The following is a 17,218-nucleotide window of genomic DNA, read 5'->3' as shown; positions in this document are numbered from 1 at the left end:
TCTAGTCGGTAGATGTTTCCATGTCTTCGACCCGTAAATGCTTGCTTGTTATCCTTACTTATCCCAGAGCATTTGTTCTCTAGGAAAGTAATTCTGTAACCATTATCACATAATTGACTAATGCTTATTAAATTGAAATTCAAACCTTCAACAAGTGAGACTTCATTGATGATGAGATTGTCGATTTTGACAGTTCCTTTGCCAATTATTTTTCCTTTGTTGCTGCCTCCAAAGGATACACTTCCTCCTTTAATTCTTTCTAACTTAATGAATTTTAAAGGATCTCCGATCATGTGTCTTGAACAACCACTATCAAGGTACCACTTGCTCTTTCTTTTCTTTGCTACCTGCAAAAAATAAGTAACTCACTTTTTCTTTGGTACCCATATTTTCTTGGGTCCATTTTGATTAGGATCAGTCATTCTCAGGATATCTCTCTGAATAGGTCTCCAAACTTTTGGACATTCACTCTTGAAGTGATCTGAATCACCGCAATTTATACATCTTTGTGAAGTTTGATCATTGAATTTCACAAACTGTTTTTGAAAATGATTTTTGTAATCAAATTTAGAGGGTCTTTTTTTTAGTCTTTCTTTGGCATTCGGAAAGGTATTTTTTAATTCAGTATTTTTGTCAAAACCCATACTTGTTTTAAAAGATTGTTTTCCTTTTTTAAACATTCGATTGATTCATCAATTTCCTTATTTTGAGTCGTATTTTTTAAAGACAAAATTTCTTTTCAATGTAGAAATCTTTTTTAGAGCAGTTTTGTTAACAAAGACTAATTCATTAATATAATTTTCAACTGCTTTAGGAATATTTGAATTACATACCTCATCTTCTTCATAAGAACTTGATTCTGAATCTGATTTTGCCATTAGACAAATATTGGCAAACTCTTGTTCGCTTTCTTCATCCTCTGAATCACTCCATGTTTCAGCTTTGAAAGCCTTCTTATATTTTTCATATTTTCCTTTGTTCTTCTTGAGAAGGGGACATTTGGGCTTTATGTGTCCGTTCTTTTTGCAGTGGAAACATATCACATCTTTGTTTTCTTCGTTTTCAGCATTGGATCTCTTCTGAAAATTTAGCTTCTTGACTTTTGATGGTTCAGAATTCTTGAATTGCTTCTTTGACTTATTGAACTTCACCATTTTTGCCATCTTTCTCAGTTTCTTGACCATTAAAGCCAACTCTTCATCTTCATCTTCATCCGTATCTATATCTGTGTCATCATAATCAATGTTAGTTTTTAAAGCAATGGACTTTTTACCTTTGGGTTCTTCAACTTCTAAGAACTTTTCAGTTTCATAGGATTGAAGAGTTCCGATAAGTTCGTCCACCGTGAGTGGTCTGATCCCTTGAGTTTCTCAAATAGAGACTTTAATGTTGTTCCATTCTTTTGAAAGAGCTCTCAACAGCTTGTTCACCTTCATAGGTTCTGGGACAGGATTGTTTTGGAATTCGAGCCCATTTACTATCTTAGTGAATCTACTCTGCATCTCAGAGATTGTTTCATTTGATTTCTGAGAAAATGACTCGTACTGCCCAAGGAGAATATTGAGATTTGTCTCCTTGACTCTTTCTGTTCCTTCATGAACAAGCTTGAGACGATCCCAAATTTCTTTGGCAGTTTTAAGATTTGCAATTCGTTTGTATTCAACACTTGCTAGACCATTGTATATGGTTGTTCTGATCTTTGCATCCAGATGGATTCTTCTTGAAATTTCCTTGGCCGAGAGAGGTAAAGCTTGAGATCTAATTTGCTCTTTAACTCCTTCGGAAGAAGGTGTCTCAATTTGCCCTTTTGAAGTTTCTGAGGTTTTTGTTTCATTTGGAATGATTCCATGTTCAACGATATCCCATATATCCTGGTCTAATCCCAAGATAAATGTCGTCATCTTGTTTTCCCAAACGTTGTACTCAGTTCCATTGAAATAAGGTGGTTTGTTATTGTGACCTGAGGGGATGGACCATTTATGGTGTTGGAAAGAGTCAACGATAATACTTATAAGCTTGACCTTCCAGGTGAGTATGGTATTAGTGCTACTTTCAATATTTCTGATTTGACTCTTTTTTATGCAGACGCTAATTTGAGGACAAATCCTTTGCACGGGGGAGGGAATGACGTGGACATCGAACCCTATCGAGGAGGAGGTGCTAGGGACCCGTTGTTCTATCCGCTAGGCCCGATCACTCAAGCGAGAGCGAAGGAATTCAAACAAGCTGTTGGCATCATGGTTCAAGATATTTGGAATGGAGATAATCTGGATTCGAAACTTGAAGATTCTGAAGCTCCTTGGCGCAACATGATTACTCTTGCTCCAGCGAATTCCGAAGGAGCTTAGAATTGATGAACTTCGAATTGGCTCAAATTTGGATGGACGCTTGGAAACGGGCCGCTGATCAATACTCACTACTTTAATAGTGATTGATGACGTATTTTAGCGATTTGGAATCGTTTAGATGAACTTTTAGGCATTTTTCCATTTTTGGACGAATTTTTAGTAATTAAGGTTTTTTTTTTAATTTTAATCCTAGTAGGGTTAGGATTAGGGTTAGCACCATATATAAGGTTGCTTATAGATTTCTAAGAGGCAGAATTTTATATAGAGAAGTTTTCTTCTTGAGTTTTCTTGAGGACTATATCTTATCAAGGCTCCCTTGTGGTGATCGAATTCAACTTATCGAGCAAGATCGCGAATTCTCTTGTTCGTGGTGTTATAGAGTGGATTGGTTGACACAGGTTCGTCAACAGGTCGCGTTCAGACCGAGATTACCAATCACAGGTTCGATTGGGGTTCGAGGTCAGCAATTCGTAACTCACAGATCTTCGTAGAACGATCACCTTCCGCACAGATTCATATCATCTGGTATCAGAGCTGGTTCTACAAGGTTTAAAAAAAATGTCAGGCTCAGGCTAGGGAAGTATGAATCAAAGGGAGGATCGCACTCATCCAAGGGATGATGCGATTCTAGCAGGCATCCAGCAATTGAGTTTACAAATTGAAGCACTTAGCAACCGAGTTGCAAGATGTGAGACGAGACTTGAAGATGACCGAGAGCCACCACGAGGGAGGCCACAAAATCAGCGAGAGGAGCCTAGGGCACAACCTAAATGGCAGCGGCAATTTGATGATGCATATGTGTCTGATACAGAAGATGATCGAGATGGCAAGTTTGAGAGGAGAAACGGACGCCGGGGATTTAGACATCGAAAAGATAATGAGCTTGGCAACATCAAGATGAAAATTCCATTTTTCCAAGGAAAGAATGATCCTGATGTGTATCTAGAATGGGAGAAATGGATGGAGATGGTATTTGATTGTTAGCGATATTCGGAGCTCAAAAAGGTAAAAATTGCAGCTGTTGAATTCACTGATTATGCTATAATTTGGTGGGATCAACTTGTGACTAGCAGGAGACGCAATGGTGAAAGACCAATAGAAACGTGGGATGAGATGAAAGCAGTGATGATGAGGCGCTTTATACCTAGTCATTACCACAGAGACTTGTTCCATAAGCTGCAAAATCTCACACAAGGCAATAGGAGTGTGGAAGAATACCATAAAGAGATGGAGATTGCTATGATCCGTGCTAATGTGGTGAAAGACCGTGAGGCCACAATGTCATGATTTTTGTGTGGTTTGAGTTGAGATATAGCAAGGGTGGTAGAGCTGCAACACTATGTTGAATTGGAGGAATTAGTGGACAAAGCCATCAAAGTTGAGGGGCAATTGAAGTTGGATCGAAATTATAAGAGTGGTGGAGGTTCAAGCTCGAATTGGAAGTCTAATTGGAAGAGAGACGAGAAGCCGAATTGGAAGGGAAACAATATCAAGACTGAAACTTTGAAGGAGAAGGAGAAGGATGTCAAAGTTAGTTTGAATCCGGCTTTAGGTAAAACTGAAAACCCTAACACTAAGACTCGTGATATAAAATGTTTTAAGTGTTTGGGCAGGGGTCATATGGCAAATCAGTGCCCTAATGGAGGGTGATGATCATGACTGGACATAATGATGTTGAATCAGAAAGTGAGAGGGAGGAAAAGGATGATGACATGCCACCATTGGAGGATTGTAGTGATGTTGAGATGCCAGCAAAGGGTGAATTGATGGTGGTTAGGCGTTCTCTTAGTGTTCAAGTCAAAGAGGAGGAGCATCACCAGCAACGTGATAACTTGTTCCATACAAGATGCTTGGTGAATGGTAAGATTTGTAGCTTGATTGTTGATGGAGGTAGTTGTAAAAATGTAGCAAGTTGTACCATGGTGGAGAAGTTGGGATTGAAGACTGCAAAGCATCCAAGACCATATAGATTGCAGTGGTTGAATGATAGTGGTGAAATAAAAGTATCGAAGCAAGTCCGAGTTCCATTTGAGATAGGGCGATATAAGGATGAGGTGATGTGTGATGTTATACCTATGCAAGCAAGGCATCTTTTACTTGGTAGGCCATGGCAGTATGATCGAAAGGTACATCATGACGGGTACATTAATCGATATTCATTGGTGATGAATCAGAAGACATACACATTAGTGCCAATGACACCTACTGAGGTGTATGAAGATCAATTGAAACTACAACGTGAGGCTGAGAGAGAGAGAGAAAAAGTGATAAAACTGAGGGCCTGCGTGTAAACTCTGAGACGCAAATAAAAGGAGAAAACCAAGAGAAAAGGAGAGAGAAAAGAAAAGAGAGAAAAGAATTTCTATGCAAAATCGAGTAAAGTGAAAAGAGCTTTGATTCTGGATCGACCGATACTTGTACTTTTGTACAAGGAGGCACTGTTTACTACTAACGAACTTGACCCGAATTTGCCAAGTTCTGTCGTGTCTTTGTTGCAGGAATTTGAAGATGTCTTTCATGATGAACTTCCTGGAGGTTTACCACCGATTCGAGGCATAGAGCATCAAATCGATTTGATTCCTGGTGCACCATTGCCTAACCGACCAGCATATCGAAGCAATTCTGAAGAGACAAAGGAACTTAAGCAGCAAGTTAGCGAATTACTAAAGCAAGGATATGTGAGAGAGTCTCTTAGCCCGTGTGTTGTTCCTATTTTGTTGGTGCCAAAGAAGGATGGGTCTTGGTGAATGTGTGTTGATTGCCAAGCAATCAATAACATAACGGTAAAGTATCGACATCCTATTCCTAGGCTAGATGACATGTTGGATGAATTGCATGGAGCTTGCATATTTACTAAAATTGATCTGAAAAGTGGTTATCATCAAATTAGGATGAAAGAGGGGGATGAATGGAAAACTACATTTAAGACAAAGTACGGGTTATATGAGTAGTTAGTCATGCCATTCGGTTTAACTAATGCACCTAGTACTTTCATGCTACTTATGAATCATGTTCTGCGTGCTTTTATTAGTCGATTTGTAGTTGTCTATTTTGATGATATCCTGATATATAGTCGAAGCCTTGATGACCATATTGAGCATGTGCGAGCTATTTTGCAGGTCTTAAGGGCTGAGCAATTATATGCTAACCTAAAGAAGTGCTGTTTTGTAACTGACAAGTTAGTATTTCTAGGCTTTGTTGTTGGTGCTGATGGAATACAGGTTGATGAAGAAAAGGTGAAAGCAATCCGTGAATGGCCGATACCTAAGACAGTAGGAGAGGTGCGCAGCTTTCATGGTTTAGCCAGTTTCTATCGTAGATTTGAAAAAGATTTCAACACCATCGCTGCACCTTTAACCGAGATTATCAAGAAGCACGTGGGTTTCACATGGGGAGAAGAGCAAGAAAGAGCATTCAATATGTTAAAGGATAAGTTGACTAATGCTCATTTGTTATCTTTACCGAATTTCAGTACTACTTTTGAGATAGAATGCGATGCTTCTGGTACAGGAATTGGAGCTGTGTTGATGCAAGGAGGACGTCCCATAGCGTATTTCAGTGAGAAGTTAAGCGGAGCGACATTGAATTATCCGACTTACGATAAGGAGATGTATGCTTTGGTGCGAGCTTTGGAGACTTGGCAACATTATTTGTGGCCAAAGGAGTTTGTGATCTACACCGACCACGAGACCTTAAAGTACTTGAGGGGCAGCAAAAGTTGAACAAAAGACATGCCAAATGGATGTAGTTCATTGAGACTTTTCCATATGTAATCAAGTACAAAAAAGGTAAGGAAAATGTGGTAGCCGATGCACTTTCTCAAAGGTACGCAATTCTAACTACTCTAGGAGCAAAGTGTCTAGATTTTGAGCATATCAAAGGTTTATACGCTGACGATGATGATTTTGGAAGAGTATTTGAAGCTTGTGAGCATACTGCGGTTGAAAAGTTTTATAGGCATGATGGATATCTCTTTCGTGAAAATAAGTTGTGTTTGCCTAGATGCTCTTTGCGCGAGTTGTTAGTCATAGTGGTGGTTTAATGGGGCATTTTGGAATCAATAAGACTTATGAAGTGCTGCATGAACATTTTTTTTTGCCACACATGAAACGAGATGTCACACGAGTTTGCGAGAGATGTATCGCATGTAAGCAGGCTAAGTCTACGATTAAACCACATGGTTTGTATACACCTTTGCCTATCCCGACGCATCCTTGGGTTGATATTTCTATGGATTTTGTGTTAGGATTGCCTAGGTCTAAGCATGGCAAGGATTCTATTATTGTGGTTGTTGATCGATTTTCCATGATGGCTCATTTTATACCTTGTCATAAATCTGATGATGTATCGAATGTTGCTGAATTGTTCTTTCGTGAGGTTGTGCGTTTGCATGGCATGGCTAGGTCCATTGTTTCTGATCGAGATACTAAATTTCTAAGCTACTTTTGGAAGACATTGTGGAAGAAGTTAGGTACACAACTTTTATTCTCTACTACTTGTCATCCACAAACTGATGGTCAAACTGAAGTAGTTAATAGGACTTTAGGGACATTGTTGCGTGCTATCATTAAAAAGAACATTAAGTCTTGGGAAGATTGTTTACCGCATGTTGAGTTCGCTTATAATAGGAGCGTGCATTCTGTTACTAAATTCACACCATTTGAGGTTGTCTATGGTTTTAATCCCTTAACTCCGTTAGATTTAACCCATTTGCCTGTTGCTGAGCGTGTGGATTTAGATGGTGCTAAGAAAGCTGAATTTGTGAAGACTTTGCATGAGAAGACGCGGCTGAATATTGAGCTTAAGACAGAGCAGTATGCAAAGCAAGCCAACAAAGGGTGCAAGAAAGTAGTGTTTGAGCTCGGCGATTGGGTTTGGGTTCATATGCGCACAGAGTGTTTTCCCAAACAGCGACACACTAAATTGCTACCGCGAGGGGATGGACCATTTATGGTGTTGGAAAGAGTCAACGATAATGCTTACAAGCTTGACCTTCCAGGTGAGTATGGTATTAGTGCTACTTTCAATGTTTCTGATTTGACTCTTTTTTATGCAGACGCTAATTTGAGGGCAAATCCTTTGTAAGGGGAAGGGAATGATGTAGACATCGAACCCTATCGAGGAGGAGGTGCTAGGGACCCGTTGTTCTGTCCGCTAGGCCCAATCATTCGAGCGAGAGCGAAGGAATTCAAACAAGCTGTCGGCATCATGGTTCAAGATATTTGGAATCGAGATAATCTGGATTCGAAACTTGAAGATTCTGAAGCTCCTTGGCGCAACATGATTACTCTTGGTCCAGCGAATTCCGAAAGAGCTTAGAATTGACAAACTCCGAATTGGCTCAAATTTAGATGGACGCTTGAAACGGGCCGCTGATCAATACTCACTACTTTAGTAGTGATTGATGACATTTTTTAGCAATTTGGAATCGTTTAGATGAACTTTTAGGCATTTTTCCATTTTTGGACGAATTTTTAGTAATTAAGGTTATTTTTTTAATTTTAATCCTAGTAGGGTTAGGATTAGGGTTAACACCCTATATAAGGTTGCTTATAGATTTCTATGAGACAGAATTTTATATAGAGAAGTTTTCTTCTTGAGTTCTCTTGAGGACTAGATCTTATCAAGGCTCCCTTGTGGTGATCGAATTCAACTTATCGAGCAAGATCGCGAATTCTCTTGTTCGTGGCTTTATAGCGTGGATTGGTTGACACAGGTTTGTCAACAGGTCACGTTCATACCGAGATTACCAATCACAGGTTCGATTGGGGGTCGAGGTCAGCAATTCGTAACTCACAGATCTTCATAGAACGATCATCTTCCGCACAGATTCATATCAATATGTATGCAGTATAATATCAGCAATAATAAATGAAAGTTTAGGGATAGAGAATACTGCACACAGATCTTTATAGTGGTTCGGCCTTGTCAAGCCTACGTCGACTCTTCACGCTGGCAGCCTATTGGCTGTGTTTCACTATTGAATTACCAAGAGATTACAAGAGTAGTGCTTCTTACGCTATCACGTACACTCAACACTCAAGTAATTTTTCTCTCTAAAATCACAACGTGGAAAACAGTAATTACAAGTGTGTAAGATCGAAGCTCTATTCAAACTTTGGAATTCTCGATTCTGGTTCTTCTTCTTGTACGACGTTTGCACTCCTTTTATACTCCTCTACTTTCAATTTATCCGTTGGACAGTCTTCAGAGTATTGATCTCCAAATCAACCTGTTGGAGATTCTTCCCAAAATAGGATGCATAGGCGTTAGAATAAAAACCATTATCTCCAAGTGATTTGATCGTCCATACAATCAAATCAAGGTTTCCATAAGTATAGTTCTTCGTATTAGAGGAACGATCTTGTGATTACCAATCTTAAAATATCAATTTGATTATCCTGCATAAACATGCCAAAAATAATACTCATTGAATCTGACGAGTAATTTTGAATCTGATGACAAAGACCTTTCATCGACTAAGTCTGATGACTCAGCATTTACCTGCATCAAATAACTTAAGTGTAATTCTGATCAGTATTAGATAGTTTTGTCATTCGTCAAAACTTATTAGGGATTTTGCTCAACACCATAAACCAAGGAAAATGGAGTTGCCCCAGTTGATGTTCGAATTGAAGTTCGGTATGCCATTAGAACATATGGCAACATTTCATGCCAATCACGATAATTCTCAGCTGTCTTGGATAATATCTTCTTAATGTTCTTGTTTGCTGCTTCCATTGCTCCATTCATTTGTGGGCGATATGGGGACGAGTTCAAAGGTCAAACGTGAAAATGTTCAAGCAAATCATCCATAATCTTGTTATTTAGATTTGAGATGTTGTCAGTAATGATTGCTTCTGGAACTCCATATCTGGCAATGATGTCTTGCCCAATGAATCTTGCGACGTACTTAGCGGTGACATTTAAGTAAGAATTTGCTTCAATCCACTTGCGAAGGTAATACTTCAAATGGCTTTTGGGACAGCCGGTTCCATCATATTTACTCACAAACTCTGGTTCCTTGTAATTTTCCAGAACAACTACTTTTGCATACGGCAAGAATTTGTCGAACCTTTGAAGTTCATATCCCTGCCTTGCCAAACATTCTTCAATTTTGGCCAGCCTTTTGGATTCTTCTTCATCCTTCATTTTGGATGTCTTCTTAGCTAGATCATCTTCTTCCAAATTTACTACTTCAGGGGAAGCTTTTGAAAGATTTCTTGGACTAGTTCTTTACTTCTAACTGGTTATTCAATAAGAGTTTTCGTAGCACTTGAAGTTCCAGTATTAGGAATGGTGGGATAAGATCCTCGGGAAGCAATGATGAAAGCTTTCATTTCCGCCATCATGATGGCCATTTGGGTCATTTGGTTCTCGACTTTAACTAGTCGAGTGCGGATTTCTTCTTCCGCCATTTTAGTTTGTAAACGAGTTCGGATACGGGTTATTCTTTCTTCTGTTGCTATGTTACCTGCTTTATAAAAAGACAAGGTGTTAGCATGATGAAACAATCATGAAAACCTACATTCTTTCAATTGTATGATTTTTCTTGTGCTTAACAAGGATAAGAACTTTCATACAAGGCTTAGCCTTGTATAAAACTTCTCATTAATGTCTTTCTCAAGCAATCATACAATTCAAAGAATTGCAATCCATGGCGATTCTTTTACGTTTTGAAATCATGTTTTGAACTTAACCATACACGTTTAGAAAATGATCAATTTATCATTACATATAAAACTTGAAATTATTTAACATCATGATCTTAAACTCAAATGGGAATCTAAATCATCAAATTCTAGGCTTCTTGCTAGCTAAGGTAGCTTCCGCCTTTTGGTATTCTTCCCATTCCTTGATGCGAGATTCACATTCATCAACATCGATCACGACCTCTTCGGGGACATAGGGCTCCACTCCAGGCATGTTTGGAATAATATATTCTGGAACATACTCTTCCTCAGGATCTGATACAACACTCAAGGGGACATATGGCTCTACATCAATTGGACATTTGCTCTCTATCCATTTGATGTATTCCTTGGATGCCATGTAAATCCTCATATCACCTTCCAAGCTTTTAGGCCACTCAATTACTTGTTCTGGTGAGTTATCCAAAGATAGAATGATTTTATGGATCTTGATTTAAAGGCTATTCTTCTCTTCTTTGGGTATAGTTCCACTTGGGATGTCGAAGGCAAACTCCTCGGGATTTTATGTTGGCGGGACATGCTGAAGCATCCTGAATTGTCTGACGACCCTTATGGGGCAATATGCAACTCCCCCATTCAATCCAAGTAGTGGTACCATATTCCCATCTTGGCTTGTAATCCTCCCCTTGTCAATCTTTGGCCAATTGATCCGCCATTGGATTTGATTGAGAGTTAAGATCCAAGGGCCCATAATTTTCTCTCAACATTTTCCCAAAATTCACAAATGGCAAACAAAATAAAAAGACAAGATGGGGAGGGGCATAATTGTACAAGAATTTCGGCCAAAGAAGGAAAGTCCAAATGTCCAAATTGCCCTTCAACCTTTCAAATGAATTCAAATATTCTCAGGGGTAAAATGGTCTTTTTTCATATCCGATCCAAATTACACTTTTACGACAATTCTGAGCGATCTAATAGTTGGCCATGCTTAATGAGACGACGTCCAATAAATTTTCTTGAAATCTTGAAAGTTCGACATCCTATTCTAGATTCTGATTCATGGCTAAAATCATTCAATCGCGACTTTAGTGTATCTCCAACTAACGGGCGGCTTTTAGGAGGTACGCGTATCGACTCGTGGCCGATTCGATATCGAGCCACATCTAAGTTTACTTGAGCCATGGCGACCTCGGTTGTCATGTGAGGGTCAATCACTAGTTCCAATTGACGCGATCGTTCAGATTAGGTTTGGGATCGTTCGAAATTCATACAATGGTCAAGCGGAATCACCTGCGATCCAATTATATAACATTTGTGAATCATCCCGTAGCCATCCTTGGATCAGTCTATAATGGCCCAAAATATCTCCTCGTCAATCCTTATGGTCGAAGTGTCGATCCACGGCCAAGTTCTTAGGTCCACGTACTTAATTCCTAGCTAGCTATTCCCTAATGGTTAGTTTTCTCGAGAGTGATCAATTCTGAGTGGGATTTAACTAAAGTGCATTGAAGACATAATCATTTCATAAATCCCGAAAATGGGTCGAATTTCAGAATGTCACATTACCGATCGCGGTGGAGACCGAATCGATGCTTCTTTATGGAATGCCGTCTGGTACCCGGCTTGCCGGGGGGTGTTCGATCTCAGACGTTGCCGCGCCCGAAGTAGCGAGGCGATGCCCAGCTAGACCAGAAGACCAGGGGGGTTCGGTTGTGCCCGAGGGGCCGTTAATAATCTGGATTTAAATGAGTGCAATATGCATTGGGAAATATTATGCCTGAGATTCATGTTGAGCATGTCTGGATTATTAAGCGTATTATGTACATTTAGGCCATGCGTGATATTGTCATGTTGTGGCGGTTTTCTAACGTACATGGCTCGTGTGTGTGCCAAGGCGAGGTAAGGGCACCTATGATTGTTTATGGCATGTTGGTCGTTAGTATTGCATGTTTGGTAAGTCCGGAAGTACGCATTAGCCTAAGCGAGGCTTAGGTAGTTACTTATTGAGAATTCTCATTGTTGTATTTAAACATTTCAGACTCCTGACCATGACTAGTCCTCCGCAAAGTTTTGGGATACCCATGGATATGGACCATTTAGAAACAGAGTACCCGTTAGGCGAGGATAAGGTTTATATTAGGCATTATACAATGATATGGGTAGATGAGGGCTTAGCTTACTGGAGGCCCCACACCTTTTTAGCCTGGTTATATCGTGATGGGGATGAGGTGACTGGCCTAGTCTGAGGATTTGATGGCCCTCATCATGGCGGTGATGAAGACATGGAGTGAGATCCCATGAGATCGATCCCCCTGACGGAGAAGTTATCAATCCGGAGAAGTCGGATCCCGAGCCCTATGACGATATGGAAGATCCGGGGACGCCGCCAGGGTACTGCGACGATTAAAGATAGGTCTAGTCCTCAGTCTTTTGAGTACCCCATTTTTGGTAGACAAGCTAGGCTAACCAACCACCTATCCTTTTTGTTGTGCGTGGTTCTCGTATAGTGGTCTCTAGTAAGGCTTGTAATTGTATGTTTGTATGTAATGTTATGTTTATAAAAGTGGTACTATTGATGCGTATCAAATGTCTTTCTATTATCCCGTTTATTTGTATGTTGTATGGAGTGTTCGAGTTTTCTTCCGCTTGTGTTTATCGTTAGAGATTCATTTGAGTCGGTGACAAGCCCTGGGATGTCACATACTTAACGACCAAGCCGGGATGTTTGCGAGCTTGTTGGGTTCGGGGTGTGACAAGTTGTGTGGTTATTGTGCTCGTGTAATCACATAATACCCTGATGCGTTTTACGAGGTTGAACCCGTCCTGATGTGTTTTACACGGGACGATGCCTGATTTTTCGGATGCCCGGAGAGTGTCCAGATGCCGACTCGTGATTGAGGTCGGGCCAATGCTCTTAATTGAATGCCGTCTGGGCGGGGGTTCCGGATAATGCCGTGCCCGATGGGGCGGGACGATGCCCGGTCATGCTGGAAGACCGCCAACCTAATGCGAGTAACGCGGGTTGTGCCGTGGCCCTGTGAGGTCATAGTGATCGAAACACGCGTGAAAGAGTGTGAACGCATTACGCCTGATTATGGGATGAAATTGTAAGGTTCGGTATGGGACGGGCCAAAACGGTTTCACCTTATAATTGGGACTCGTGTGGATGCTTTGAGCATGGGAAAGCTGTTGCGTTTTCTGATTGTATTATATGCTTATTGTATTATGATTGCACATGATGGTTTATAATGTGTAGGGCGTGTGTGCCAAGGCAAGGTAAGAATGTCTGTGATTGTTTAATAGAACGTTTGTTTATGCTGGGCTGGGTAGCCTGCTCGTGTATATAGTTAAGGCAAAGCAAGGGTAGCTTTGCTATTGATCTACCATCGATAATGTGCTGCATGTTTAGATGCGCCCGAGCCGAGTTGACTTCCTAACCGAGGCTTAGGCCGTTAACTTACTGAGATTTATCTCACTCGTTGTTGTTAACCATTTTTCAGGTGCACATGTATGAGTACGCGTTGCGTTCCATGGGAACCGACTGTTTTGAGGGGGAGCACCTTTGGAGGTTGTCCTCGTAGATAGAGGAGCTAGGTCTAACCCCGACCCATTTGGTTGTAATCGGGAAAGGGCGGTAAGAATGGTCTTGTAATGAGAACTTTAGATATTAAGTTCAAGTGTTTTCCTTGCTATCCCATTTTGTTGTTTGTTGTTTGTTGTTGGGTGTAAAGATGTACGCTTCCGCATGTGCATAATTGAAGGATAAAAGAAATGGGTCGGCAACGCCTCCTGAGACGTCGCAATTCAATGACCTCGAAAGATGTCGCACGCCCACGGCTTGGGAAAAATATCAAGGAAAGGTCCGGGGCATGACATGCTCCTTTTGCGTGAAGTACTCAAGTTGGCATGATGCTTGTTGGCGTGGTTACACGAGGGAAAAGAATAGCCGTCGCCCTTGATTGGGGACGTTGCCCGATTAAGTTCGGATAAATAGTCGTTGCCCTTGATTAGGAGACGTTGCCGATTAAGTTCGGATGATTAGCTGTCGCCCTTGGATTAGGGGACGTTGCACGAAGAATTTCCGAAAGAGCCATACAAACGGTTGAGATAATGAATCCCTCATGTGCATGCTTTTGGTTGAAATGTAGTTACTTGAATAGAAAGGCAAGTTAAGATCATCTTATGCACAAAAAAACGCGTGTGTTTGAAGCATATTTGCTATTGATCTGCTATCAATTGACGTGGCTATGACATGTGCTTTGTTCGATGGCGAGGCGTCCTCTTATGCGGAGTTTAGTGAGTTTTACTTACTGAGTCCTCGACTCACTCCATTGTTTTTCAGATTTGTAGGCGTAGAAGTCTCACATCAGTTTTGGGAGCTGTAGTCACGCTAAAAGAGATAGGAATTTCCCCCAGCCTACGCAGATACGTGTAGTGTGTTGAAAAGGGAAAAAGGTTTATAGAAAGGGGCTTGTAAAATACACTTATGTGATATAAGAAGTAGTGTATTGCAAAGTTGTTTTTCTTGACTGCTTGTTGTCGTCTGGGTGTTTATTGTATGCTTCCGCATGCTCTTAATAAGAAGATAAAATAAATGGGACGGCGACGCACCTAAAACATCTTATTAATAACCCTGATGTGAGACCGTTACAAATTACATCCATTGATCGATTCCTAAATGAGTGGCCGAGATTGCACCTTCCCGTCTACCAACCACTGGCATTTATACCGAGAACTCTCTAGAATACGACACAATTACCATATCGCCCATTCCTAGGAATGTTCTGAAAGCTCCATTAGGATTTGAACGAGTCTTTGTCGATGTTGCACGGTCTTTAGCACATGGGAACCTCTTGACCATGACACTTGCATGTAATGCTAGAATAAGAGATTGCCCTATGTATATGTGGGGGTTGTGTTAGAAAAGTTCTACTTTGGATGTCTAGTATGGATTAAAGTAGTTAATATATTCTAATTGACTCATAACTCATTAATTTAAGGAAAAATGACACAAATGGTTCTTGAACTTTAACTTAATGCGCAATGTCATCCCCGAACATTAAATTTGTTCAATGTGGTTTTTGAACTATTTGATTAAGTTCAATGTAGCCATTTCGTTTGCTCAAACGACACATTAAACGTTATTTGATGACGTGGATTATTATATACTTAATTAGACTTTTAAAAATGACGAGTCAATATATCTATCTTTTTATCCATCTACTTTAGAGAAGGACAAAAAATTAAGGCGTTAATATGTCTATAGTTATTTGATGACATTGATTATTATATCCAAATTTGATATGAATATACTTCGATAATTCATATGTAACTTTTTTTTATTGTCTACCATTCAAACCTAACGGTTTGGAAGCTATTCCGTTAACTCGAATTAACCGAAGGACAATATTGAACATTTTAATATAGTCTAAGGACTAGACTGAACATTTATCAATACTTCCGGGACCAGACTGAATAAATTAAATGCTTGGATATGATATTGTACATTGAGCCAAAGTTCAAGGATCATTTATGTCACTCTCCCTTAGTTTAAACTTTTGAGTGAATGGTCAGGCTCAAACTTGAACACTCTATTGGTGATCTCTTCATACGAAGATATCAAGATTCTATTGCATCTCCCAACAAAGATACTATGGAATTATTGGTTGATTTAAGTACAAAGGTAATAGCAACTACATTTATCTTTTGGGAAAATTACATAAAAAAGTCATAATAAATCTATTGCAATTGTGCCAATTCAATCCTAAAATAGCCAATTGAGTCCTAACTGTTTTGTATATGTGCCAATTCAGTCCATCCGATCAATTTTAAATGCAAACCATCCTACGTTGTGTGGGTAGCACTGACGTGGACAAATTTTAATAATATTTTACTTTTTTCTATTTTTTATTTATTTTTCTTTGTTATTTTTCTACCCTTATTCCTCCAGCCAGTCGCCGGACCTCGGTGACTGACCAGAGGCAAGGGCCGGCGAGTTTGACCTTGTCGGCCTTTGGCGAAGCTCGCCTTTGCTGGTTACTGGCGAGGGCGAGCCTCACTTGTCCTTGGCAAGGTTGACCTCGCTTGTGGCCGGCGAGGGAGAGCCTCGACTAGTGACGACGAGGGTGAGCCTCGCCATGGTTGGGTGTGGCTCGAGAGCATGGGCATGGCGACGACGCTGACATGGCGAGACGCCATCACCTCATCATTGCCTGCATTGTATGTCACCCCTCTTTCTCTCTCTCATTCTCTCCATTTCAATTTGCTCTTGTTCTTAAATCAATTGTTTGAGGAATTAGTATTCCAATGTGACTGCTTGTTCTTGATTAGGGCATCTGTAGTTCATTTTTTTATTCTTTCAATATGTCAACCTCACCCTTGCCATGCCCTCGCTCGAACTCGCCAGGGGAGGGCGAGGCTCGACCTCGCTAGTAGTTGGCGGGGGCAAGGTTTGCCAGAAGCCGCCAAGGCCTTTGGCTTGTCGCCAAGGTCTAGCGATCGGCTAAAGGAAGAAGGGAAGAAAAAAAAAAGAGAAAGAAAAGAAAATTAGGAAAATAAATAATTAATTAATTCTAAAAAAACATTAAAATACTATAAAAAATTGTCTACGTCAGCACTGGCCACGCCACGTGGAAAGACCAGCGTCCAAGTCAACGCTAACCGGTCAAAATTGGCCAAATTGACTAAATTTGCACAATTAGCAAAAAAAGAGTTTGGAATTGAATTGACACAATTATAATAGGTTTAAAATTTTCTTGGGTATCTTTTTAAGCGGCTTGGATCAATACAAGAAGTCAACTATAGCTTCTCAAGATTCCTTCTTTATAACAGACCGAGCAGAAGTGTAAAATGAAGCGAAGAAACCATCAGACCCTGGGCCATATCTCCATTCATGGGCCAAAGAGGCTCTTTAATCTCCTCATGTGTTACCAGTTGAATGAGACTTTGCTGAAGTTCGGCTAAAAACATATGGAATAAGAAGAAGATTTGTGCACGTAAATTGTTATTCATCTTATTATAACACAAGCCTATTAATGTAATTTTTGTCACAGAAGTACGATGCGGTTTACTCTAGGGATAGTGACTTTATTTGCTAAAAGAGTATCAAGGCAACCAATATCTACGGGTCAGAATAGTATCGAGGCAACCAAGATCTATGGTTCAGATGATGGAGCAGTACCTCTCATGATTCCACAGCCGCGCTTGGTAAAGAAGTCC

At 40.2% G+C, this 17,218-nt stretch overlaps 1 pseudogene; it reads left to right on the top strand.

Moving 5' to 3' along the window:
• The first annotated feature begins 3,171 nt into the window (after positions 1-3,171).
• LOC130137902 (uncharacterized) lies at positions 3,172-7,433 on the top strand (annotated as a pseudogene).
• Positions 7,434-17,218: the final 9,785 nt, after the last annotated feature.

Source organism: Syzygium oleosum, unplaced genomic scaffold, assembly GCF_021117445.2.
Source record: "Syzygium oleosum isolate NSW1041296 unplaced genomic scaffold, Sole_v2.1 Sole_v2.04, whole genome shotgun sequence".
Taxonomy (NCBI): Eukaryota; Viridiplantae; Streptophyta; class Magnoliopsida; order Myrtales; family Myrtaceae; genus Syzygium; species Syzygium oleosum.
Note: the sequence above shows the minus strand (reverse complement) of the source record. Positions and strands in the feature narration are given on the sequence as shown.